At 46.8% G+C, this 6,000-nt stretch overlaps 1 protein-coding gene across 7 annotated transcripts in view; it reads left to right on the top strand.

The window, feature by feature from the left end:
- The window catches only part of CCNB3 (cyclin B3), a 165,821-nt gene that overhangs the window by 145,606 nt on the left and 14,215 nt on the right, over positions 1-6,000 (top strand). The gene's annotated exons all lie outside the window — the stretch shown is intronic.

Below are 6,000 nucleotides of genomic sequence, written 5' to 3'. Positions count from 1 at the left end.
TATCTGTTGTTGTACCAGTACCAGGCTGTTTTGACTACCATGGCGGTATAATAGGTTCTAAAATCAGGTAGTGTGAGGCCTCCCACTTTGTTCTTCTTGGGTAATGCTTTACTTATTCAGGACCTCTTCCCTTTCCATTAAAAATGCCATTGGAATTTGGATCGAGATTGCATTGTATCTGTAGATTGCTTTGGGTAGAATTGACATTTTCACAATGTTGAGTCTACCTATCCATGAGCAAGGTATGTTTTTCCACTTATGCGGTCTCTCTTGGTTTCTTGCAGTACTGTCTTGTAGTTTTCATTGTATAGGTCTTTTATGTCTCTGGTTAGATTTATTCCTAAGTATTTGATCTTCTTGGGGGCTATTGTAAATGGTATTGATTTGGTGATTTCCTCCTCAAAGTTCCCTTTGTTGGTGTAGAGGAATCCAACTGATTTTTGTATGTTTATCATATATCCTGATACTTTGCTGAAGTCTTCTATTAGTTCCAGTAGTTTTCTTGTGGGTTCTTTGGGGTTTTCTGTGTATAAGATCATATCTTCTGCAAATAGAGATGCTTTGACTTCTTCCCTACCAATTTGGATTCCCTTTATTTCTTTTTCTAGCCTAATTGCTCTGGCTAGGACCTCCAGCACAATGTTTAATAAGAGTGGTGATAAAGGGCATCTTTGTATGGTTCTTGTTCTCAAGGGGAATGCTTTAAAAGTGTCTCCATTTAGGTTGATGTTGGCTGTTGGTTTTATTTAAATGCCTTTAATTATGTTGAGGAATTTCCCTTCTATTCCTATTTTGTTGAGAGTTTTTATCACAAACGGGTGTTGGAGTTTGTCAAATGCCTTTTCTGCATCCATTGAGAAGATCGTGGGGTTCTTGTCTTTTGTTTTATTTATGTGATGGATTACGTTGACTTTTTTTTCAATGTTGAACCATCCTTGCATACCTGGTATAAATCCTACTTGATCATGGTGAATTATTTTTTTGATATATTGTTTAATCCTACTGGCTAGAATTTTGTTGAGGTTTTTTGTGTCAATATTCATGAGGGATATTGGTCTGTAATTTTCTTTTTTTGTGGTGTCTTTACCTGGTTTTGGTATCAGGGTTATGCTGGCTTCATAGAATGAGTTTTGGAGTATTCCATCCTTTTCTAGTCTCTGAAATACCTTCAGTAGTAGTGGTGTTAACTCTTCTCTGAAAGTTCGGTAGAATTCTCCAGTGAAGCCATCTGGGCCAGGGCTTTTTTTTTGTTGTTGTTGGGAGTTTTTAAATTACCTTTTCGATCTCTTCTTTTGTTATGGGTTTATTTAGTTGTTCTACCTCTGTTTGTGTTAGTTTCCATCCAACTTTTTCTTGTCTCTCCCCCTTGCTCTCTCTTCCCTTCCCTCTGTCTCTCACTCCCTCTGATCCCCGCTGCCTGCCTTTCCCCCTCTCTCCCAGTGATCTCTCTCCCTCTGTTTCCTATTCTCTCCCCCCCCTTTCATCCCTCTCTCCCTTCTCCAGCTCTCTTCCTGCCTATATTTCTATACTTCTCTCCCTCCCTCTCTCCTCTCCTTGTTATTTCTATCTGTTCTTTTTTCTTTTCAGTTTTCATCCCTCTCTCCATCTATCCCTCTCCCTCTCCCCCTTCACTCTCTTCTACCCCCCTTCTATCTCTTTCTCCTCCCAGATCCCTCCCTCTCTTCATGCCTATTTCTCTCTCCTTTTTTCCTCCCCTCTCCCTCTCTTCCTGTCATCCTTTCTTTTCCCCCCTCTTCATCTCCCTCTGACTCCCAACCCTCCACTCTCTCTTCCCCGTTTTTCTCTCCTTCTTGCCCCATGTCTGTCTGTCTGTATGTGTCTCCCTTCCTCCCTCTCCCCCTGTGTCTTTTTTTTCTGTCGTGCATAAACTCATTACGTCTATTGCAAGGTAGTCATAGCACAGAAGTGAGACCTCAAGACATTCATTTAGCGTTGGAGAATCAGAGTTAACAATTACAATTTTAGTTTAAATGTTAGAGTCCAAGTCTTTAGACTTCAGGTTTTTACCTTTAATGATTGGTCTCAGGGAGGAGACTTGACCACCCCTCAAATTCAGAGGCGGTCCCCCATAGCTAGGGTCTGATGTCTGTTGTCACTAGCAGTATCTCAATAGACTTCTCAGTCTTTAGACAGTCAGAGAGAACTTTTGCTTCTGTCTTCTCCAAAAATGAGCAGAAATCCACGAGTTTATATATGCTGTGTCCTGTCAAGTTCAACTATAATTGGTATGTTTTATTGCCAGTTAAGGGCATTGTTGCATAACATGTTTATGTTTCGCTCTGCTCTCCAACATTTTAACTGCTGTCCAGAGCACTGAGATCTCTGTGTCTATTTTTATTCGTTGTTCAGTGAGCTAGTTGCAGGGGGATAAATGGGAGTGACTGTTGACTCCGTTGTCTTGCTCTGCTTCCGTCCCCCTCTGTCTTTTCATTTTTGTCCCCATCTCTGTTACCCTTTCAGTCTCTCTTCTTCCATCTTTCCCTCTTTTGTTCCCCCTTTTCTCCCTTCCTCCCACCCCCTTTCTCTCTCCTTGCCTCCCTGTCTCCCTCCTTCTTTCGGTCTTACCTTTTCCATCTCTTTAGATATTTCTCTCCCATCTGTCTCTCTTTCCCTCCCGCTATCTATCTCCAGCCCTCTCCTTCTCCCCATACTGTCCCCCTCTCCCATCCACTCTCCTCTTCTCTTCTCCCATTCCACACACTCTGCCACCTCTCTCCCTTCTTGTCCCTTGATATCTCTTCCTCTCTCTCTTTTCCCCTTTCTCTCATTCTCTCTCCCTGTCTCTACTTCTCTATCTGCATCTCTCCCTCCATCTGTCTCTCCATCTCCATCTCCTTCCCAGTTTTTCACCACTCTGCCCCTCTCCTTTTCTCTCTCCCGCTCTTTCTCAACCTCTCCTCCTCTCACTCCTGCCCCCTATGCCCTGTACTCTCCCCTTCTGTCCCCATCTCTGTTCCCTTTCCTGTCCCTCTCTCTTTCCTTCCCTCCCTCCCTTGTCTCCCTCCATCTTTATCTGCATCTCCCTCCTGCTCTCCCCCCCACTTTCCCCCTCTCCCACAATCCTCATCGTCTCCTTTTTCTATATCTCCCCCCTCTGTATATCTACCTCTCACTTTCTCTTCTCCCTCCCTCTCTCCTTCTTCCTCCTTCCCTCAGTGCCTCCCTTCCTCTCTCTCCCTCCTCTCCCATTCTCTTTCCCTCTTCCCTTTCCATTTCTCCTCAGCTCTGTCTTCCCTTCCCTTCTCTCACATTCTCCCCCTCCCACTCCCATTCTCTCTTCCTGCTTGTATCTCTGTCCTTCTCTCCCTCCACCTCACCCCCTCGCCCTTTCTTCCCCTCTCCTGCCCCCATCTCTCTCCCTTCCTTCCTCCCTCTCACTTTCCCTCTATTCTACTCCGTCTCTCCTACCCTCTATCTCTCCCTCTCTCCCCCTTCTCTGCTACTCTCTCCCTGAGACCTCTCCTCTCTTTCTCTCTGTCTCCCTGTATGTCCCCCTCCATGTTTCTCCCTCTCTTGCTCTTCCTTCTCCCTTCCTCTTCCTGGCCATCTCTTTCCGTTTCTTTCTCTCTTCCCCTCCCTAGTTATTCTCCCTTCTTCCCCTAGTTCTTCTCCCTTCTCTTTCTTCCTGTCTCTCTATCACATCCCTGCCTCTGTCTCTCCCTTTTGATCTAGATACCCCTCCTTCTGTCTCTGCTCCCTCTATTTTTCTCTCTCTCCCATCTCTCCCTTTTTGTCTTGCCTGTTTTTCCCTATATCTTTCCCTTCCCTCCCTCCTATCCCCTTCCTATATCCATCTCTCTCCCATCTCACTCTGTCCTCTCCTCTTACCTCTGTCCCCTTCTCCCTCCTTATTGTCCCCCTTTTCTCTCCTCCCCTCTCTCCCTCTGTCCATCCCACTTCAGTCCCTTTCTCTCCCTCTCTGTCTCCCTCTGATGTCTCCCTGTGTTTCATCTCTGCCCCTTTCTTTGTCCCCTCTCTCACCCCCTCCATCTCCCCTCTCTCTTTCTCTCTGTCATTTTATTCCTGTCTTTTTCTCCCTCTTCTTCCCTCCTGTCTGTCTGCATCTCACTCCCCCTTTCCCCACTTTCACCCTCTCCCACAGCCCTCCTCTTTACTGCCCCACCTCTCGTCTTCTCCCCTACCTCTCTCTGTGTCCCCCATTCTCCCTCTCTTTGTCCCCCCTCCCTTAGCATCCCTCTTTCTCTTTCCCCTCTCTCTCCATCTCTCCCTAGCTCTCCCTCTCTTTGTCTCTCCCCCTATAAGGTGTGGAATCACCTTGCAGAAAACCATTTGGCCTTTGTTCTCAGTTATCTTGAGCCATACCAACACCTGAAACTAATGAATGGGGTTGACCAGCTCAGGAGTGACTACATGGGGACAATTCTGACTAAGCTTCAGGAGGCAGGATGTAATTTATCAAGGCCACATGGTGAAGCCAATAAAGGCTTTGGAAGACAGAGGCTCAGAGAGCTTCCTGGTTAGGAAGAGCCAGGATCTGCTCTCTGGAGGGTAGCATGTCTCCTTGAGACATGGAAGCTTCATGCTGTGACCCTTCCCAAAGCTCACTCTATGCATCTCTTCATTTGTATCCTTTTTTGTGATATTAAATCTGTTATTGAAAGTATGGTGTCATCCCTTAATTCTGTGAGTCATTCCAGTAAGTTATCGGACTGAAAGGAGAGAAGGGGACGGCTGATCTAAAGGCAAAGGAATCATGTGGACTCCTGAGCTTGTGGTTGGTACCTGATGACCCAGTCCTAGGTGGCTAGGGATGAGGGAGAGAAGGGCTGCATGGGCAACTGAGGTCTGAACTGAACAGGGAAAGGAAGCTGAGATTTCCATTAGACACAGCTGGTTGTGTGCAGCGGAATTTGTTATCCAGCACACAATTTGACATCAGAAGTGGGTGATCTTAGTTTCCCTGGACTGGTTTGCACAATTGACATAGTTAGCAGGATTCCTTCATGCCTATCTCTCTGTTCTCTCCCTCTCTCTCTCCCCTTCTCTCCCCTTTTTTTTCCCCTTCCTGCTCCCGTCTCTCCCTCCCTTCCTCCCTCCCCCTCCTTTCTTTCCTTCTTCCTCTCCCACAGACTCTCCTTCTCTTCCTTCTTCTTTTATCTTTTCTCTTCCTCTCTTTCCATCCCTCTTCTGCCCCATCTCTCCCTTGCTTTCTCTCCCCTTCCCTCTATCTCTCCCTCTCTCCCCCTATGTCTTACTCTCTCCCTGTGATCTCTCTCTGTCCCCCTGTCTTTCTCATTCTCTGTTTCTCTGTTCCCCTTTCTGTTCCTCTCTCTCTTCTGTCCTGTTTCTCTCTCTGGCCATCTCTCTGCTTCTCTTTCACTCTCCTCCTCTCTGTTTCACTCTCTCTCTCTCTTAAGTTCTCCTCCCCTCTCCCTTCTCTTCCCTTTTCTCCATCCCGCTCCTATTCGCCTCTCTCCCTTTGTCTTGCCTCCTCACTCTTTTCTTCCCTAGCTCTCTCTCTCCCTCTTACTCTTACCCTTTCTCTTCCTTTAGCTTTCCCTTCCCATCCCTCCTACCCACCCTTCCTCTCTCCTTCTTTATTTCTATCTCTCTCCCATATCACTCTCTGTCTTCCTCTCTTCTGCTCCTCTCCCTCTTTATCCCCCATCTCTCTTCCTGTCTCCCTATTTCTGTCCCTTTATTTTGCCCCTTTTCTCTCCCCCTTTTTACCTCTCCCTCTAACCTCCCTCTCTTCTCTATCTCTTCCCCGTTTTCTGTGACCTCTCTCCCTTTGTCTCTCCCTCTCTATCATTCCTGCTATTTTCCCTGCCCCTCCCTCCCTCTCTTCCCATCTCTCTCCCCCCTCTCTACCCCTTTCCCCCTCTTGGTCCCTCTCCTCTCTGTAATTCCATCTCTCCCACCCTCTCTGCCCTTCTCTTCCTTGTCCCTTCCTCTATCTTTATATCTGAATCTCCCTCCTTCCCCCACTTTTCCACTTCTCCCACAACCCTCATCCTC

This window comes from Trichechus manatus, unplaced genomic scaffold, assembly GCF_000243295.1.
Source record: "Trichechus manatus latirostris isolate Lorelei unplaced genomic scaffold, TriManLat1.0 scaffold00046, whole genome shotgun sequence".
NCBI lineage: Eukaryota > Metazoa > Chordata > Mammalia > Sirenia > Trichechidae > Trichechus > Trichechus manatus.
The sequence above is the reverse complement of the archived record's forward strand: the minus strand, read 5'-3'. Positions and strand labels throughout refer to the sequence as shown.